The sequence below is a fragment of the Rhipicephalus sanguineus genome, chromosome 3 (genome assembly GCF_013339695.2).
Source record: "Rhipicephalus sanguineus isolate Rsan-2018 chromosome 3, BIME_Rsan_1.4, whole genome shotgun sequence".
NCBI lineage: Eukaryota > Metazoa > Arthropoda > Arachnida > Ixodida > Ixodidae > Rhipicephalus > Rhipicephalus sanguineus.
The window spans coordinates 184403596-184424869 of NC_051178.1; the positions used below are offsets into that span (position 1 = coordinate 184403596).

Consider the following 21274-nt stretch of genomic DNA (forward strand, 5'->3'; position numbering starts at 1 on the left):
GGTGTCAAACACGCGGACCGCAGGCCGCATGCGGCCCACGGATGTTTCGCTAGCGGCCCGCTGCTTCACAAGGAATAACATGTTTGTGACTTTTGTAAATGTAGTACTTGCATTGCTTACTCGCCTATTGCGATTAATAACGGTTTGCGCGGGTGAGCTACAGTTACGGGACTGGTCTCAAGCATTTTTTTTGGTGAGGCCCCCCTGCAGTCACCACGTGTTGAAACATGACCGCGGAACATAACCTCTATATTTCAGAATCGTCGTTCAGATTTGAGTAATTCTTAAGAGAAGTACCGATATGTACCGAAAGCTTCAATACACATTGGTTCTTCCACTGTTCGCTAGAAAGCCTTAGGGGGTTTTCCAAGCGGATGCCGCGAAATCCTGGATCATGGCCGTAGACAGCTTGGCTCTAAAAGGGAATTTTTTTAGAGCGCGGCTCTCACCCGTTCCTGCGTTGAGCGTCGTCCCTCGTCGTAACCGAGCGAACGAGCACAGCGAAAGGTGAACGCGGAGCGCGGAGAGTATGGCGAAATTGTGAAGAGGAAAGCTGATTGCCACACGAGACTACGAGATGGCGCCGTAGTGTTTGCTATCCTCGCCACCGCCAAGATCCCCAGCAGTTCGCGCCGCTGAAACAATAGCTGAGTACTGTCGCTGATAAATAAGATCCTGCCATTCACGCCGTCGAGGCCGAAGAAGCCTATCGCCACCGCCGCCAAGCGACCAGCGAAATGTAAACGAGCGCACAGCGGCGCTCCCATTTCGTTTGAGGTAAAGTTACTGTATATGCTACCTTTAGGTAGCAGAGTTGCGCATAGGTCCGGCTAGCAACCACAGCTATGCGGTGAAGTAGCACTCCGTTTGTGCAGGTGACATGCCTATCGTGTCGGCAATTAACATGTCCGGCGTGTCGAAGACCGGCGATAAACATTGATTATCGATGACTAGTGTTAATTCAGTTCGCTACAGCGGCGGCGTCCAAAAATACAAAAATTGGCCCGAGCGTCAGCTTCTCCTCAATGCATGAATGCTAGCGGCGTTTGGAAGACAAATGCGCAACTCAGGGTGTATCTTAATCGTGGCAATTTTTTTTCTCTCTTTTACGCCAGAACCTAATCTTAAAGCAATGAAATAATTAGCTCAACATCGCACTTTGCTGTGTCGGGCTCTGATTTGTTGTGCCGCTGTGATGAAACATTAGGGTGTTTAATCGCTCAAGTCTCAACTGCAGTATAATGCAATGCAACGTTTATACAGTGGCGGGTAAACTCGGCCTTGTTGGTACGACGTACTGCTGTCACCTAGCTTCGTTAGTGTGTTCACTGTGCTTTACCAGCATCAAGTTCCTAACAGTAGACCATTCACAAGCTCGACCGACATGGAAACACCAAATCAGGCGAATGCACGGTTTGAGACGTCAACGCGGCGATGTCACAAATACTTTAGTGTAACGTTTACACGTGCTTGCATAAGGAAAGAGGAACAGTCGTTTTGGGGTGTCGACGGCAATGCCTAGAGGTGTGATTCGTCCACGTCTCTTTCACAGCTGTCACACATGTGGAGGGTTCATGTATCAGGCGCTGCACGTGATCGTTATACGTAGTTCTCGTTATGTAGAACATTTCACAGTACGGTTTCGAACACATCCGGCTGGCGCTATGCCATGCAGTTCACATTGCTTCGGACGAAGGTCTGATATAGCTGTGACACTGACAGGTGGATGCAGGGTGAGGGGGTTACGAGGATGATCACTGCTGCTCCTCGCAGGTACCTGGAAATTCATTTACAGATCTTGATTTCCACGATGGTTGACTGCGTTCAAAACACGTGGCTTCTTCATGATGAACACGTTCGGACTGAGTGACATGTCGACCGACGAGACACGTGTGGAGAAGGACTTGTGGGTCATTGCAGGGCTCCGGTGTCTTTGTTATTACACTATCCCCGCCGAAGTAGATAGCGGCCGCGCGAACGCCGCGACAGGCACCGCACCTGCAAACGGGACAGGAAGAAAGACGAAAGGTTATACACCGCAGAGCTACGTTGATGAACCTAAAATACCAGCGTAGCATGCACCACTGGATGGGGGAGGGGTGTATGGGTGATCTAGATCTACATAAAAACACCGCTAAGGTTGCGGCCCTGCCGATGACAAGTCCCTTTGGCGAAACATTGGCTCCACAAGGATGTTTCTCATGCAGCGACTTCCCATCACTTTAGCCACAGAGATCAAGCATGCGAAATTGCCAGGCAACTGTGCTAGCTAAAGAAAACCACATCTACGCTTAAAAAAAAACAGGTTTCAAGTAGCTCTGAACTGTACACAAAAGCTTAATTCTAAGCAAACTTAAACGCGCTAGGGTGTAGGGCATCACACTGCAAGCAAATATATCAGCAACAACGCGCGGGCTTCAAGCTTTATTTATTTTTTTCGTATTATACCTCAGGCTTACCGCAAGTCAAACTTAACTATAACGTATATGTGACCACGCGAAATCCCATATTTTAGTGACTCCTTACCATTACTCAGTGGTAAGGCGTGACTAAAATATGGGATTTCGCACGGTCACCTATACGTTATAGTTAGGTTGTCACTTTTTTTTTTAAACCGAACATCTGTGCGCGCAAACACGCACATATATAGGTACGTATATAGGCCTCGATTGTAGCCGACGGCAGACATTATAGTTGTGCAATATGCCTGTCCTAACCCATGGCTCATTGATCAGCTTCGGAGAAATGTTAGGACCAGTCAAGATGGCGCCAGTGGTGATTGGATACCTCACTGTACTAAAGCGAGTGCAACCAGGTCAACCTATATGCCTTTCCTTTGCCTTTCCCTCTCTTTCTCACTGTACTAACGGCTAGGCAAACATAAGTATGCGTCGACACGTGAAAAAAATAAAGAGCCTCTCTGCAAATACAATGAATAAACGAATAGTCAGTGACATCGTTGTTTCTCTAATTAGAAAATGTTTCTTGTCGCTATGTTTAATAAGTGTGCAAAAAAAATAATAATAAATAATAATAATAATAATAATAATAATAATAATAATAATAATAATAATAATAATAATAATAATAATAATAATAACTTGTCTGCGGGAGGATTGAAAAAGACAAACATCTCGATTTCGAAAATCTGGCGTCACGGGTCCTTTAAGAAAAAATCACAGTTTCGCCCCAAGGGCAAACCAAGTATTGCGATAGCAATAAATTGGAGTGTTATACGAAGTAAGGCTAGCAGTTGACTCTTTTGGATCCGATCTCACGTAACTGTACAAAACGTTGCTTTAAGGGAATACGGCTGCTCCATGGAGCGAATCGATTTTCGAGCTGTCTTCGTCGCAACGCGAAGCGGTGAATGCACAGCACGTATATGAGCCGTCTACTGATGGCTGTCGAGATAGCGCGCGCGCCAGCTCTCGCGACCGCGGCCTTACGATCAAAGCTCGCATTTGTTGCTCGAGCGACGACCAAAACGCTCCCTTTCATGCTTCTTCCACCAACGTTGGTGGAAGAAGCATGAAAGGGAGCCTTTTGGGCGTCGAGAGGAAACGCCCCAGACGGGTGGGGCGTTTCCTCTCTGCTTGAGGAGCCACCGGTCGCAGGCCTTACACGCGGGGCGACCTTATCGAATGCGCCCTTCGTGCGACGGAGAAGGCCGGCTCGTTTCTTCTATGCTTCAGCCACGTTCGTGCCCAGCGCTCGCGCGCTTTCGCTAGCGCGTAGCACATTGATACGCGGGGCGATATTGTCGATTTGGACTTTATACGAAACATGACGACGACAGCGATGGCAAAAACCCGCCGAGAATGTCCATGTAGTTGCTATCGCAGGAAAATGTAGGTTGGATTACGACACTTACGTTGTGGTGCAGCAAGACAGTGACTGGGGCCGAACGCATGAAGCTGCTTCGACTGCACCGGCGGCCGACGAGCCACGGGTCGGAGTGTAAGCGTTGGGGGTTGCTCGCGTCGTCAGCAAGCTAGGACCTGGGTTCGCGTAGAGCGTCTTCGGTCGCCTGCCCTCGCCAGCGACGACTCCAGCTTGACGAGCTCGATGGACCGCGTGATTTGGCCCTGAACCTGTAGAGGACGCGAAAACGCTTTAACTGATTGCACAGTGCACGCCTTCCCACATTCATTTAGGACAGTATATGCGGTCGACTCTTTTAAAAATGCCGGTGGGGTGTAAAGCAAGAAGTTGCACAGCTTGTACGACGTTTGTGTTGTTTAGAATTTGCGGCCATTCTTCTCTGAGCAGCAGATTACACAAGAAAATTTACTGATCCCGGGGAAAAATGCCTTCGAGATGGATGTAGCATAAATTGACGGGCGTATGCCTACGTATGTATGTGTTCGTGTATATATATATATATATACAGATATATATATATATATATATATATATATATATATATATATATATATATATATATATATATATATATATATATATATATATATACAGATATATATAATATGTTTTACAAAGAATGCACAGCTACTGTGCTGCTTGTTTGGTGCGATTTGAACAAAAGCTGAAAAAAAAAATAAACTATACAGACCGAACAAATCAACGCCAATACATGGGAAGCCCGGTTTGAAACATGAAATCTATGAAGCTCTCTCTCTCTCCCTCCCTCCCTCCCTCTCTCTCTCTCTCTCTCTCTCTCTCTCTCTATATATATATATATATATATATATATATATATATATATATATATATATATATATATATATATATATATATATATATATATATATATATATATATAATATATATATATATATACAACATTTAGTGTCACGTTATTAGGGAATCGATGCTTGTGTAATACGTACTTCAAGAATTTTAGCTTTATTTCACCTTTCATACTTCACTTTTCGATTTCGTCATACCTGAATGTATAGCGAATAAACGTGATTTTAGAGAGAACACAATAGTTCATTAATGCGTTCTCGACGACATATGAAATAAATAACATCAAACTCCCTCTAGATGAAGTACATTTAGCTTAGGAATGTAAAGTAAAATTAAGAAAAAAAAAGTGTTCAGGGAGCGGCAGGAAAAGCGCCTCACCTCTCCGTTGAAGTAGCAGAATATGACCGCCACAAAGAATCCCTGCGCAAAAAAACAAAAAAAGCAAAGGATGTTCAAACAGAAGAGTTAGCGTATATATAACGTGCTCCTATAGGCGAAATTATGACAACATAAATGTCTACAAAGAGCACCAGAGGGACCAGGAAACATTTGAAGAAGGTACAGCGCTGATGACCGCGATTTTTAAATGTGCTAAAGCTGTCTGTGCACCGCTCCCCAAAATAAGCTTAAGTTTTATGTTTAGAACAATTAAGAATCAGCTCTTTATGTCATAGCAGTGAGATCTTATAATTTCGCAACAAATGGTATTTTACTTTAACAATAATAAAACACAATATGTAAAGTTGGTACAAAATTTCTATTACGAATCGTGTATCGTGGAGGTTCTTCAAACAACTGAATTGCTCAATACGTTTAACTAAACTTGCATAGCAAAGAAAACGATTGCACGATGACAGCCTATGTTTATCAAGAACCAGAAGCTATGTACAACGCTGACAGGCATGCTAGCAACCTGAAAGATCACTTTAGCTCACTACGATAGATGTCAGTGTTACGTACTCATAATTACATGAAGAAACAAGTTAATGTTAAAATTTCAAAAGTAGAAATAAAGAGCTTCGCCGGATTTCTTGCAGATTAACGCCTCACAGCAAAGATTTTAAAGAAAAGAACGAGTCGAGATCAAACCGAAGTCATTGCAAACACAGTGTGTTGGTTTGTGCAGATGCAGTTTTCACATTTTTGCTCTCATATAACGCATAAATTGTGTGCTCGTTACTAATATCTGATGATGTAGAAAACACGGAAATTTAGAGGCGGGAAAGCACGATAATCATCGACATATCTAGGATGAAATATGTGCAGCTTTACGAATAACAACATCAACGAACGGGTTGTTCGTTGATATTGTTATTCACAGAGAGAGAAAACGACGACGTTCGATTTAACTTCAATATTTTTTCTGTCGTCCTTGGTAAATGCCGTCTTTGATAAATGGTTTGTATTGCACGCTTGTACCAAAGTGGCAGTTCGTCTGTACAGATCGCGACAGTGCTTGTTGAAAAGCTTTAATTGGATAAATTAGTTGGTTATGTACTATTGTATTCGGAATGATTACTATCAGCTGCTTATAAAAACTTTTATTTTGAAATACTTGCGCAGGCACACAAGGACAAAGAAGAGAGACAAAGAAGAGTGTGTCTCTCTTCTTTGTCCTTGTGTGCCTGCGCAAGTATTTCAAAATGAACTTGTTCCAACTAGGCCGAATCGCAGTTTTGCTAAAAACTTTTATTCCCTCAATATTGTCACGATGCTGTTCTCCCTCTGCAGATTGGATCGGCAATGTGTTATCGTCGCATTGGTTGTCAATAAGAAAATATAAAAGAACTGTCTCAAAAGTTCAAATACAACTTACGCACTGTTGGTTTAAAGTCAGATTGAGCAATATGACAAAAGTTTATCAGTGACGTTCTGTATCAAACATTCTCTTCTGTTTTTTTTATCTCTCTCTGACCCACTCCCCTCTCTCTTTAATCAGTATATCTGCTAAAGGGTGGCTCGGCAAATCCATTAATCGGTGTCCTGCAAGTTAGACGACCGTTTTCTAAAACGGAAGAAGCCTCATCCTCATGTTTATAGCCGTAAGCAACGACAGAAATCTCTACGAATCATCTGCTGTAGGTGTGTGGATGCCGTCGGCGAATGTCAGCATCGCCGCCACTCTCACTCAACGTACTTCCGCTGCTGTCACTGAGCTGGCCGCACTGCGGAGAGTGCTTGTATATATCAAAGATAAGAGACCCGATTCTTGGGTGATGTTATCCGACTCACGAGCCGCACCGCAGTGCCTGAAATCACCGCGCACGTCAGATCAACTAGTCCTGGACATCAGGCGCCTAGGCAATAATACTCATGAACTGCACCACGATGTTGTACTGCAGTGGCTACCAGCTCACTGGGCGCAGAAGGGAATGCTCGTGCTGACTCCGCTGCCAGAGCTGCACATGACGCGACATCTGAAAAAAATCAACGTCCTTTTTTAAAGAAAAGACTCAAAGACTTTGGTACCTGCGTTCGCGCGGAATCTGCAGCGAACGATATGGTGCGATGTAAGTAACCAGTACGGACCACTGCACAGAATAGACCCGACGTGTGCTTTTATATGCCACAAGGACTAACCAGGTAAGATGAAACGTGCATTTACCGGCTGAGACTCGACGTTGCCTATACGAAATATTTCAAGTGCAATATTAAGCAGTCGGACTCGCCCACGTGCACTAAATGTAATACTCGGGAAAGCCTAAAACACGTCGTCTGCGACTGTTCCTGTTACGACGCAGAATGACAGGTTCTGAAGACAGCCCTTAATTTGCAACGCGGCTTGAGCTTGGAGCTGCGGCACCTTCTCGGCCCGTGGCAAGACAACGGTTGTGCGATGCGCAGCACAAACGCGCAGTTGGTTTTTTTTTAACACCACTCGAGTTAACGAGTTTGTGAATGACTCTTCTGTGTATATATGTGTGTTTGTGACTGTATGCACTAGTTGTGTGTGTATGTGATCATGGTATACGTATATCATATATCATTACCCGACACCTGGAATAGCAAGGAAGGCGGTAAACCAGGCTAACATCCCCGGGAATTTCATTAAAGATTATCTCTCTCACTCTCTACGAACTTACATAGGGAATTATTTTGTGGCTCCACAGTGCAATCGAATGTATGGAGATTTCTTTTGCTTCCTTAATGATGGTGTGTACCTAGTTCCGAAAGAACAACACCTGCCATATATTATGAGTGCCGAAGAATTTACGTCGAATGACAAGTTCTGTCGTTTGCTGTAAATCCAATAAGATCAAATCCAATCCAATCTTTGTCTGTAGGCTGCCACTTGCGGGGCCGTGTCCTTCATTCATTACTCTTTGACACATTCACAGCGACGCATTCACACGTATGGTAGCGAAGTAATCCTCATTTTCACAGCTATGGGTATCGACTGAAAGACTGCAGGTTTCATAAGTGCAACGCTTTCCGCGCATGATTAGTGATCAGCACTTTCAAACTCTGCGACAGTATAGACCTGAATTCAAGATAACTTCATCGTAAAAATTGAACACGCATGTTCATTTCTATAAAAGAGTAATCTAGCTGTTTCACTTTTTGAGAGCACAAAAGAACAAGGACGAAAAACGACGCGGACACAGTGCTCTAATCAGCGTCGTTTTTCGTCCTTGTTCCTTTGTGCGCTCAAAAACTGAAACATGAATTACCAACATGCCCAAGCATACGCTCTTTAATCTAGCTGTCTACGCTTCATAGTGATTACGCAAAAAGGGGACTGATCGAGGCGCTCGTTTCTTTGTTCGACAGAACCTGCCTTAACTAACGCCCTTCGCGCTTAACATGCGTTACACGTAACTCAATTGTTAAGTCTGGCTTACTTGTTGACATGAATTTTCAGAAGTTTCTCTCACAAACCAATATACCCTTGGTGCGTAAATTGAAATTGTTTTTTCATACCCCGTCCGGTTAGTTGTCATATCCTATTACATATATCCGATATTTATGACGGACAAGTGGAATTTCTAATGAAGCAGCACGCTTCATGGTCATACCAAGGTTTCCGGTTGTCGGAATGACTACCTATTGCCGTATTAGCGCAGGCCGAACGCCTAAACCTTCGCGAGAATTACAGATAAGTGGCTGAAGGCAATGTGACAGCTGACAACGGATGTTGCATATAATGAGCACTGACGCACCATCCGCACAGAATGCGGCACCTCACAAAAGGAATTACTTCGGTGCTCCAACCATCTTTCTCGCAGACACCCGTTAGGTAATCTCAGTCTGCCCTATTGCCTTACGCAATGACGCTGACGCAGGTCCATCTCTATGTAGGTGGTGCTGTAAGAGCCGCGTACATTGTACTTGGGTTAGCAATTAGGCTTAGCGGGCAGTCAACCACATTCACCTATTAAATTCCAGCTGTATCGTTGCCAAGAGGCATTATTTGCGGACCGGTGTCACTGAGTTACGTCGGAGCATAGAGGGTTCAGATTAACGTCCTTCACGGATGTGACGGTCAGAAGAAATTCTCGCAACTAGAAACCACAGAAGTTTGGATGAGCTTTGTGCAAAGTACACGATAGAGAGTCAGACTGCTTATCACAAAGCCGTTAACATGCAGCTTTGTGATAAGCCGTTAACAACTTTCTAAATCCCTTGGTGTTTTGACAACGTATTCATTCGTTCTGTGATTATATAATGAGACGAGAAGTGCGATACGATGGGGAAGTTTCGCATATTATATTAATAACGCACTCTGTACCATCATGTATATCCTCTATCATGTAATCACCGCAGAAGACAAAGCTCAGTAGCAGCAGAACGAAACACACGAACTCACAAGGAGATGAAGACATCGAGTCTTTTTGCTACCTTTGTCATATAGAAGTCTGCATAATAAGTAAACTCGTTGGTAACTTTCTGCTGTACACTCAGGTAAAAACTGAAGTTTTCACTTTTTTGAAACGCACTAATAAGAGGCTCACTCTTACACATAAGTGCACAGGAAGGGATTGAAAGTGGCAGAACAAAGGTTTTCTCTGGAGTTGGATTATATCGACAAAAGGACGTGCCTCGCTCAGCTAAGTAACTGCTTTATTAATAACTACCTTACAATCATTTGTTTCTTTGTTAGGCCTCATGCTCACGCCTGGCGATGGCAGCTTTAGTCAATTCCAAAACTTAAACTAAGGACAATCGGATAAAATATTATTGTATATCATAAAGCTAGCTGTCGGGGACAAGATATGCGAAAAGAGTTTGTTACTTTTGTTGCCACTGCTCTTTTAATGTAAACCTTGTGTAAAACGTAACGCCACACAGTGCTGCAAACTACACCGAGAAAGAAATGTTTCTTACATTTTAAATGTCCCTAAATCATGTAATCAAGCATGGAAAGGTTAGCTACACTCTGCACTGGAGAAAGAAAAAAGTGCAGAAAAATTTAGAACAAAAGATTAGGTTATAGCATGATGCTTACATAGTGATACGAAAAGACGCACAGAACAGGATCAGCGGGATAATGCGAAGAATTCGCAGCTGTTTGAAGAATAATTGCTTAAATTGCCATTGGTTAGTTGTAAGTGGGCAAGTAGGAACTTGGTGCTTTGTAAGTAGCCTAAAAACAGACACATGAAGTCTCACCTGTAGGCCATCCGATGCTTTGCTGATGTACTGATATACCTCCCAGGCTCCACAGTTTGCTGGGCTTCTGTACACCGTCATTAGAAGTGCATTCCAAAGAGCGGGAACAAGACCAGCACCGCTCGTACGGCTTTTCTGCGCAAAGAAAGCAAAAGGCCTAAGAACCTTCGATGCACATGTTTGAGCTACTACACGACTCAAACAAGAGAATGCTGGGAATTGATGGAGTAATTTAAGATTGCTCCTAAACTCCGAATGAATGCGCTAGCTTGAAATGGTGGGTGAGATGGTTAAGTGTTCCTTGTGTAAAGGTGTTTATTGACGGCGCGATTGACGGCGACGATGCACAGCGACGACAGTCACGACGGAGCGCAACCTCGCAGACTCTCTCGAGCACGAGCACGAGGGGCGTGCTCCCCGAGAAGAGGCGAAGAGGGCGACCCACTTGAAGGTGCTCGAGAGGACGGCCCATTACAGTGTTCCAATGCTTCTCTACAATTACCCCGGGTACGAAAAGGGAGTCCTCTGGCGACCTAACAGCTGGTCACTATGAGCGGGTCATGGGTAGGGCTTGAGGCGCTCCACGTTGACAATGTCGCGCCCTCGACGGCGCATGTCCGAAGATGGTTCAATGGGTTCAATCAGGTAGTTGACCGGGGATGTGCGTTCGACGACACGGTAGGGGCCTTCGTATTTGGGCTGTAGTTTGGAAGAGAGGCCAGTTGCAATGGTAGGGACCGAGAGCCATACGAGCGCTCCAGGTAGGAACGTGGGTGCAGAAGTGTTGGTCTCACCACGGATGCTCTTCTGCCGCTCTTGGTCATGCGTAGTAAAGGTTCTGGCAAGCTCGCGACACTCCTCAGCAAGTCTGGCTGTGGCAGAAATAGGCGCACACTCAGATCGATCCGGCTTGTATGGAAGGATTGTGTCGATGGTGTGCGACGGGTGCCTGCCATACAATAAGAAAAATGGTGAGAAACCAGTGGTGCTTTGAGGTGCGGTATTGTAGGCGTAGGTGACGAAAGGCAGAATGGAATCCCAATTTGTGTGATCGGCGGCGACGTACATCGAGAGCATGTCGCCGAGCGTGCGGTTAAAGCGTTCCGTGAGCCCATTCGTCTGCGGGTGGTAAGCAGTAGTTTTGCGGTGAACAACGTTGCACTCTTTGAGGATGGCTTCGACGACTTCCGACAGGAAGACACGGCCTCGATCGCTCAGCAGCTCCTGGGGTGGACCGTGGCGCAGCATGAACCGGCGGAGCAGGAAGGAGGCTACATCGCGCGCTGTAGCCGCTGGGAGGGCGGCAGTTTCGGCGTATCGCGTAAGGTGGTCTACAGCGACGATAGCCCAGCGGTTACCAGCCGACGTCAGAGGAAGTGGCCCATACAAATCGATGCCAACGCGCCCAAACGGTCGGTCAGGGCAAGGTAGAGGTTGCAGACCCACCGGCGACAGGTGCGTTGAAGTTTTGCGGCGCTGACAATCGATGCAGGAGCGAACGAACTTCTGCACGTAGCGGTACATGCCTCGCCAAAAGTACCGTTGGCGAATGCGGTGGTATGTTTTCGATACACCAGAGTGCGCACACTGCGGATCAGCGTGGAACGATTCGCATATGTCAGAACGCAGACTGCGGGGAATTACTAGTAGCCACTGGCGGCCGTCGGCGTTGTAATTGCGTCGGTGAAGGAGGTCGTCGCGAATGGCGAAATGGTGGGCTTGACGACGCAACGCGCGAGTGGATGGTGTTGCCGATGGATCAGTGAGCAAGTCTATCAGTGAAGCGATCCATTCATCCTTCCGCTGTTCGGTAGCAATAGTGTGAATGTCGATGGAAGAAACGGCATTGTGAGACATTGAGCTTTGGGTATTGTCGTCAGGCAAGGGGGAGCGCGAGAGTGCGTCGGCGTCAGCATGCTGGCGTCCGTTGCGGTACAGCACGCGGATATCGTAGTCCTGCAGGCGAAGTGCCCAGCGGGCGAGGCGGCCTGATGGATCCTTCAATGATGACAACCAGCAGAGTGCATGGTGGTCGGTGATGACATCAAATGGGCGACCATACAAATAAGGTCGGAACTTCGTAAGGGCCCAGATGATCGCCAGGCATTCCTTTTCGGTGACGGTGTAATTGGTCTCGGCTTTGGTGAGCGTACGACTTGCATATGCCACGACATATTCAGGGAACCCTGGTTTGCGCTGCGCAAGGACAGCGCCAAGGCCAACACCGCTGGCGTCTGTGTGTACCTCTGTAGGGGCCGTAGGGTCGTAGTGGCGTAGTATGGGAGGCGACGTCAACAAACGACGGAGCTTCGCGAAAGCGTCGTCGCACTCTGACGACCACGAATTGAGGGGCCCGTTACTTCCGAGAAGCTTCGACAGCGGTGATATGATAGTCGCAAAATTTCGAATGAAGCGCCGAAAGTAGGAACACAATCCTACGAAACTGCGCAGTTCTTTGACGGACGTAGGTTTGGGGAACTCGGTCACGGCCCGAAGCTTGGCTGGATCAGGGAGAATGCCGTCCTTGGACACGACGTAACCGAGTATGGTCAGCTGCCGTGCTGCAAACCGGCACTTTTTTAGATTCAGTTGTAGACCGGCGTCGCTCAAACGTGTCAAAACATGCCGCAGGCGTTGAAGATGCGTGGAGAAGTCCGGAGCGAAAACAACGACGTCGTCGAGGTAGCACAAACATGTGTGCCATTTCAGGTTGCGCAGAACGGTATCCATCATGCGCTCAAAGGTCGCGGGCGCATTACACAGCCCAAATGGCATGACGTTGAATTCGTACAAGCCGTCGGGCGTGACAAAGGCGGTCTTCGGTCGAGCGTCGTCAGCCATAGGTACTTGCCAGTACCCTGAGCGCAAATCGAGAGATGAAAAGAATTCGGCTCCTTGCAGGCTGTCAATCGCGTCGTCTATTCGCGGTAGTGGATACACGTCCTTACGAGTGATCTTGTTGAGTCGTCGGTAGTCCACACAGAACCGCACGGAACCGTCCTTCTTCGCAACAAGAACGACAGGAGACGCCCAGGGGCTGTTAGAAGGTCGAATAACGTCGCGTCGAAGCATGTCGTCAACTTGCTCGTTGATTACACGGCGTTCTGTGGGAGATACGCGATATGGACGTTGCCGCAGTGGCGGCTGGGCGCCAGTGTCGATGCGATGCGTAACGGCGGACGTGCGGCCGAGAGAAGTTTGAGCGACATCGAAAGAAGAGCGAAATTCTTCCAACAGGCCCAGAAGCTGGGAACGCTGGACCGGCGTAAGGTCGTCAGCAATGGAGGAACCAAATACATCAGCGGGTGATGAACCAGACGTCGAAACAGCGCCGAGCGTACTGGAACTGTGGCAGTGCATTTCTTCTGGTTCGTCCATGACTTGTGCGTCTTCGAGGGGTTCCAGGCTGCCGAGACATTCCCCTCGCAGCAACATAACACTGTACTGAGATGGGTTGATAACAAAAATTGACGTGCTGCCCTGAGTGACTTGCACGGTCGCGAAAGGCACCAGCAAGCCTTTTCTCGTGCAAACACGGTCAGATGGTGAGAGAAGTGCAACGGCGTCGGAGAGACTGGCGCAGTACACTGACACCGCCGTTGACGAGTTTGCAGGCACCTTGGTGTCGTCTTTGACAAGGACCTTGCGCGCAGCCGACGGACCGTCTGCCGGCGTCAAATCCGCGAATGATGAGAGCTCTATTTCGGCTGGTGCGCAATGAATGACGGCGTCGTGGCGGGAGAGAAAATCCCATCCTAGGATGACGTCGTGAGAGCAGGCAGGAATTATGATCAATTCGACGGCGTACAGAGCATCTTGAATAATGACGCGGGCTGTGCACACCGCTGTAGGGTTAATACTTTGGGCGTTGGCTGTACGGAGGGAGAGCCCAGAAAGCGGCGTCGTCACTTTCCGCAGTAATCGGCTAAATTTGGCGTCCATAACGGATACGGCGGCTCCAGTGTCGATCAGGGCAGATGCGCGAACACCGTCCACAAACACGTCTATCACGTTCGAGGGGCTTCGCTGAGGGCTTTCGCAGTTCGATAGCGTCGCAGCCCTTGCCTCGTGGACTGCGACGACTAGTTTTCCTGGTCGCGTGAGACCGGACGTGGCCGCATCGGCGACAGTGAGCGACGTCGTGGAGACGGTGAACGGCGGGTAGATGGTGCAGGGCGGGACGTCGGCGACATAGGCGGCGCTTGGTCATAATAAGGGTGGCTTGATGGGCTGGTGAGCGTTGACGCGACCTGAGGCGGCTGTACGCGACTGCAGTAGCGTGCGACGTGACCGGCGCAACCGCACGCAAAACAGATGGGGCGGTTGTCGGAAGTGCGCCAGCGGTTCGCGGGTCCCATCCATGTCGCAGAACGGGATGGACGAGGCGGCTGCTGATATGGGTGCATTGTGGGCAGCAGTCGGGGCCTGGGGACTACGTCGACGTATGTAGGAGGCACAGCCGCGTCGAAGGCCTGGGGTCTGACGACGGCTTCGGCGTAACTTCGCGGGCCAGTCGCAGGAATCGCTGGGGGCGGCCTGGCTACATTTTCTTATTTCCTGTCCCATGAAGCACTTTTAACTGGGTTACATTGCTGCCATCTCAGAATGTTCTCAGTGAAAAGCATATTTCTAATTTACCTCGTACGCATCTTGCCAGATACAACGACCGAAAAGACGCCTGTTTGTTTCGGAAAATGCTTCCCATCAATGGCATACGGCTTCATTGATGTGCTCCAGAGATACGTAAGGAAATAAGACAGCATAGACATTAAGCTCAGACCTGACGTGGTCGGTTAGCAAGCGTTATGCTTAGAATTAAAACGCGTTATGTTGTGCCGTGTTGTCTGTGTGGTGTCATATAATATGTATCATTATATAGCGGATTCAACTCGGGAACGTGGCGGCGCTGACAACGGGAAACAGTGAAATCATGCTTGTTATACAGATATCTCCGAGTGCTGCCGAAGCCAGTGTGCCGTCACGTCTTTAACTACAGTTCCACTAACAGACCCAGGCACAGCTTTCCAAACGAAGTTCAGAGGAAGATGGGCGGTTGTGTTGATGAGAAGAAAGGAAAACATAGAGAGAGAGGAAAGGCAGGGATGTTATAACCAGTTTAGCATAACCGGTATGCTACCCAGCACAGAGGAAAGGTATGGGGGAGATTTAAAGAAGAATAGAGAAAGAGAGGAAGAGAGGGAGAGTACACACACACATAATGTCACAGAGCAGAGCGGCAGTCTTGTGCGGTAACCGGTATCATTATGAGTCAACAGCCGCTCGCGCAAGTCTGTTGGCCTTAGAAATTTTAACAATGCCTTGGTTGATTTCATTCTCGATTACTTTTCCGGGTGACATCGGAGAATAGTTGCTAGCGACATCGGTCTGTTGTCAAGGCGAGCGAGAGCAATTGCGAGTGATCGTCTCTGCACAGTGTAGCGAGTGCACAGTGTAGCAGCCCTATACGAAACGAAAATGACTTTGGTATTGATGAGAAGTGGTTGAACAACATATGTCGCTGGAGCCAACGCTTTGACATGGGGACTGCCCTGAGGCAAGTAGCCTGGGAGTAGCCAGAAACGTTTTTAGGGGAGGGGTGGGGTCAATGACATTTTATGTGCGTTAATGCGTGCGTTTGTACGTGTGCGTGTATATACACACATGTAAAATTGAAAAATTTTGGAGTGGGATGGGGGTTGAACCCTCCCAACGCCCCATGACTACGCCAGCGCCCTGGTCGAAACCTAAGTCCCGTAAAGCTTCCTTACTAACGCACATTTAGATGCGAGTATCTTATGGCGGAGTTCAGTCCGGTGGTGGTGGCGGTGGTGGTGTGCGGCGTGACCACCTTTACTGCGCATGCGCACACCCTCTCCACACACCTCCTCTCCACTCACCCTCACCATTCCTCCTGTAATCTACCCCACTCCCACCCCCCTCTCCACTCACCCATTCCCCTTCCCCTCTCCCCATTCCCCTCCCCACTTTCACTCTCTCCACTTTCCCTCTCCCATAGCCCTCTCCACTTTCCCTCTCCCCTCCCCCTTTCCACTCTTCCTCTGAAACGCGGGCTAGACCAACGGCTAGACATGCCGGAATTTTCTCCTGCGATACGCCGCGATGAGCACCAGCGCGTGCGCGTCCCCTCCCCCTCTCTCTCCTCTCCTACGCTGCCCCCCTCTCGCACGCCTGTCGACCGCGTTCCCCGCTCGCCCTGTGAGAATTAACGGCCAGGCTCGGGCGCTGAGCCGTGCCCCCACGACGGGACGCAGAAAATAGCGCCCCTTTTCATTTCTTCTTTCTCGAACCACTCTCTCTCTCGGCCATGCTAGAGGGAAGACAAGACGCGCGTAGCGTTCTTCTTCGCGTTCCATGACGCGAGGACGGTAGCATGCCCCACGAGCGCCAATGGAACGCGATCGTGCAAGTGCTCCGACTTCGCATCGCCTCATGGTCCCCTTTAGCGGGAAATGGTGTAATTTTTTCATCTGGTAAAGCTGATTATTTAGGAGTCCCCTTAATTATTTGTCAAGCAAACACGTTTAGTTACGAGACATATAACCTTTAATTTAATCTGAGTTATTAAGTGCGGCATGAGAAATTCCTTAGCAGGGTATGTCGCTGGAGTCCACCTTTCGACAAGTGGTCTTTGTCTTCTTCAGGGTAACAACATAGCCACTTCTCTAAACGTTGGCTACAGCGTTACCCCCTGCTCAAGGATTTATCTCTTCAGGCCTGTACCTTCTCCGAAACATCTGCCTTGTTTGGATTAGTGCGGCATGTAGCACATGTTATCGTTTCAGTGGCTCTCCTCTACGAGCTTTACTAAGCATGTGCGACGAATGTAATCACCGCACTACGCAGAGAGCTACGCTAGTTATACGCGGTATTTCAAGGGGCACCTATGCGTGCACTGGTAGGAGCGAGATATTCGCTGCATATTTGCGTACAAACGGACCACTGAAACTGCTCAAGCGGGGGCGAGTCCACGCTATTAAGTTTCATAAAAGTACTGGTTATGATTCCGCGAGCCGGAACTAAGATGCCGGTTCGCTGTACTTTTTGGGTGTACGGTTACTTCCTGCGCGTAGGGGTCCGCGGTCCCACATGAACGTAAACCTTAGCCGTCGTCTTCGATGCGTATGCAAATAAGTGTCCGGTCTGAGATGACGTCTCAGTACCCACTCGCTGTTTATTCAGAATCAAAGAGCTTTCGCGTCTTGGCAGTGTAAGAACAAAGTGTTAATTCCCCGAGAAGTAAGTAAATTTAGATGTAGGCGTTGAGGAAGAGCCCTGGGTTTGTGGTACCTTACTGGGAAAGAAAACAAAACGAAATTAGGCTCGCGGAAGACGTTGTGCGAGTTTACTATAGGAAAAGTATAGTCAGCTAGGCTAAGTGAGTACTTACCGATGTAAACAAAGTTACTCGCAACTAAGTACTTCCTGGGGAAAGCAACCGCACTGGATACGCATCGATTAATAAATGGAACGCATTGTTAGCATTTTTTTCTGCGTTTGCACTTCTACAGTGAATTTTTCTGTGAGTACAGGTTCTCGGAAAAGTCTTCCATTACTTCTTTTCCCCAGTGAACTTATAACTGTTCCGTTGCGCACACTTCGTAACAGGAAGTTCTTGTTAATCATTTCCATATAGCGTTTTGTATTTCCTTATTTCTAAGTGTTCAACCGCGTTGTGAGCGCTTTAGAATTACTTACCGAAACTGGCTAGGTTCGCTGGCGTGAGTGCTTCTGAGCTTGGTGACGAGGACGCGAATGATGTTGCAGAGGAAGACGAAGTTTGCCTGCAAGAAAATAGAGAAAACAGTTAAAGCGCAACAAGTACTTGCCGGTAGAAACTTAGCTTACATAAAAAAAAAATCGCAGCATATTCACGGAGTGAATGATGATGGGTGGGCGAAGCTGCGGAGGTGAATCTTCCGTGAATTCTGCCCAGTACATAATCACCGACGTGAGATCGGGCGCGTTTATACTAAAGGCTCGATGAGAGTTATGACGACTTGCAGCTCACTTTAATTTTACATGTACGCTGTGAATTTTCATTGTTTAATCACGCACAGGAGAAATCGCACACACGCACTACCTTGGAGGTCAAAATCCAGTGCCTATATATACGGGGTGGTCAGTGAACGGTTGTGCAGCGCGAGCGGTCGGTTTTTAAGAAGCTTGCAAACTGTATATTTTATTATATTTTTTTATTTTTACTTTTTTGTTCTTTGTACGGTATACATTTGTTTTGACTGCTGTACGTGTGTACATAGGCAATAAAGAAAGAAAAAGCGCGAGTGGTCGGTTTTTTCAATCAAGACGCTGCCTCGCGACGCTGCCCGCGTCGGCGCCGCTGCGCCGCGAGGCAAGATAAGGGGGGGGGGGGGGGGACCGCAGGAGAGGAGAAACATCTGGCGTCTTTCGTTAAGCAGCTGGCGTCTTTTCGTTTTGCTTTAGAAACATCTGGCGTCTTTTCGTTTTGCTTTTAGAAAACATCTGGCGTCTTTCGTTGGTTTATTTCATCAATCAACGGCGTTTTGAACAAAATTTTTATTGTTTAATCACGCACAGGAGAAATCTCAGCAGGCACTACCTTGGAGGTAAACAATGGCTGCTAATGCTAATGAGAGACAGAAGAAGTCGGCTTTTAGCTAAGACTTACACTTCTACTTTTACTAACGTTTCCTACTGGAACATGCCAATGGCTGCTAATGGGGAATGAGAGACAGAAGAATTCGGCTTTTAGTTAACGCGCACGCTGCGAATTTTTATTGTTCAACAACGCACAGGAGAAATCTCCCACCGGCACCACCTTGGAGGTCAAGATCTGGTACTAGCGTTAAGACTGGTTACGCACTACGACGGGGACGAACGGGTGCCGCTTTAAGGAGCTTCGTCCCTGAAACGATAATCATTGAACAAAGGTTACGGCGCGCACACAACGCTCATGCATTCCATAAGCTCTCTATGCGGGTTTTTTTTACCGGCAAGCCAGAATGTTCTTGCTCGCGACGCGTCGTACCAGTTCAACTTTAGAGTACCGCGACTATCAATATTAACGCCGAGATTGAGCCACGCAACTCTTTGTAATGGAACGAATAGCTAGATGACCTTTTTTCGTTGAATTACCTCGATGAGTAGCTGGAAAAACACTGGAGAAGCTTTTTTTTTTTTTTCGACGATGACACACACGTTTCTTTGAACTAGGGACGGGACAGCTGGAGTTTTCAGTGGTCCCGCAGTAACAGACCTCCCACTGTTGCATGTGTTATACGTGACATTATTCAATATGTGAACAATTTGATTCAGGTTATTGTTTCTTTAATTTGTGTGCTTTTTCATAGAGATAAATTAAGAGTTTTAGCGTTCATATGTGAAACGCATATACTGTTTCTGCTTCTTTTCTTTGTTTGTGTACAAGTTACGTGTACAATAAAGCTTGCCCTTTATGGGTATTTAAATACGAAACGGTCAGCTGTAGTTCCCAGTGATCCCGCGCCAACACTTTCCCACACTTGTGTGCGTATATGCGACGATTTCAAGTATGTGAACAGACCTGTTACTTCTCGTGTTGCCTTTAAAATGCGTATGCTTATGGACGAACAGTGTGATATATTACAATGTGTTAGTACGGAATTGCGAAACTTACATACTGTGTTTGTATAGTCGTTGCTATTCTTGACGTTACATACAACAGGTCACTTTTACATTGAGACTTCCGTTCATAATTACTGTCATAGTAGAGTATATGCTCTAAACATAGTAATGCTATCGGAGAAACCCACAGTACTTCTGTGCCCTCATTACCAGGGTCCTTTAATATTTTTGACCCACCTATTACACTTTTACGAAAAATGTGACAACTGCCTGATACACATTCGCTGTATTTGATGAATCATTCGCTAAGATTGGCTTATATTTTGAAGATTGTTTTTTCTAATATTCCGTACATGTGAATCTGTATTTTTGCGAAGTGCCCGGTGGAATGAAAAAGATACTGCGTGAATAATATTCGTGATTCTTTCACATGACAGTCACGAATAACCCCTTAAAGACCACCCAATATAACGGCGTGGTTCATATCTGGTTCCCCGTATACAGTTCATTATTACTGGCGCTACGGAAGGAGGCTTCACTTTGTAATTGACCTTAGTGGTGATTCAGCGGCGCGCGAAAAACTCCATTCTCTATATGATGAATTGTTGACGAGGAGACGGTCAATATGCGCGAGGTTGGTTCAGTGGGTGTTGTTCGTGAAGGCCGTCGACACTGCGACCTTGCGTTCAGAGATGAATAATAAACTGCGTGCAGCCCAGGCCACTTTCTTTACGACGCACTTATAGTGTCAGGAACCAGAGTATTTTACGCCCCTTAGGGTAATAAATGATCCCACCTTATCCTTTTAATTTCATACATCTGCACCCTTTATTGCGCGTGTGCTTGCGGACTCTGCAGCCATTTTTTACCTCCTATATTTCGTGATTTTTCAAGTTGCTCAGCCCTCAGTGGAACTATTCCCTTACTGTAAACAACAAATGCTTACTTAAAAAAACAAAAAATATGGCGTGTCTTTGCAGGCACACATTACTGTGACTGCCGCCTCGCCGAAACCAATAACCTGCTATATTTACAGGCAGTTTTGCAGCGTAAAGATGTGAGAACAATGTATTATATGCACCTTGATAATGACTTTAACTCAAGGAATCCAAGAAGGACAAAAGTTTAGGGAAATATAGAGGCTTGAAAGTCTGAGAAATCATTGAACAAGGAACGTCGCTGGAGCAATCGTTTCGACGAGATGGCTTTTCCTCTTCAGTTACGGCTCGGCAAAGACAAGTCCGCTTGTCGGAACGTAGCCTCAAGCAATATTGACTGTTTAACGAGTTCTCAACACTTATAACGCAAGGAAGATATCAGATTCCATCGGACGAGAAAAGAAACGCGT

The 21274-nt window shown here is 47.0% G+C and overlaps 1 pseudogene; it reads right to left on the reverse strand.

Moving 5' to 3' along the window:
* Positions 1–1400: 1400 nt before the first annotated feature.
* The window catches only part of LOC119387816 (calcitonin gene-related peptide type 1 receptor-like), a 38968-nt pseudogene continuing 19094 nt past the window's right edge, over positions 1401–21274 (reverse strand).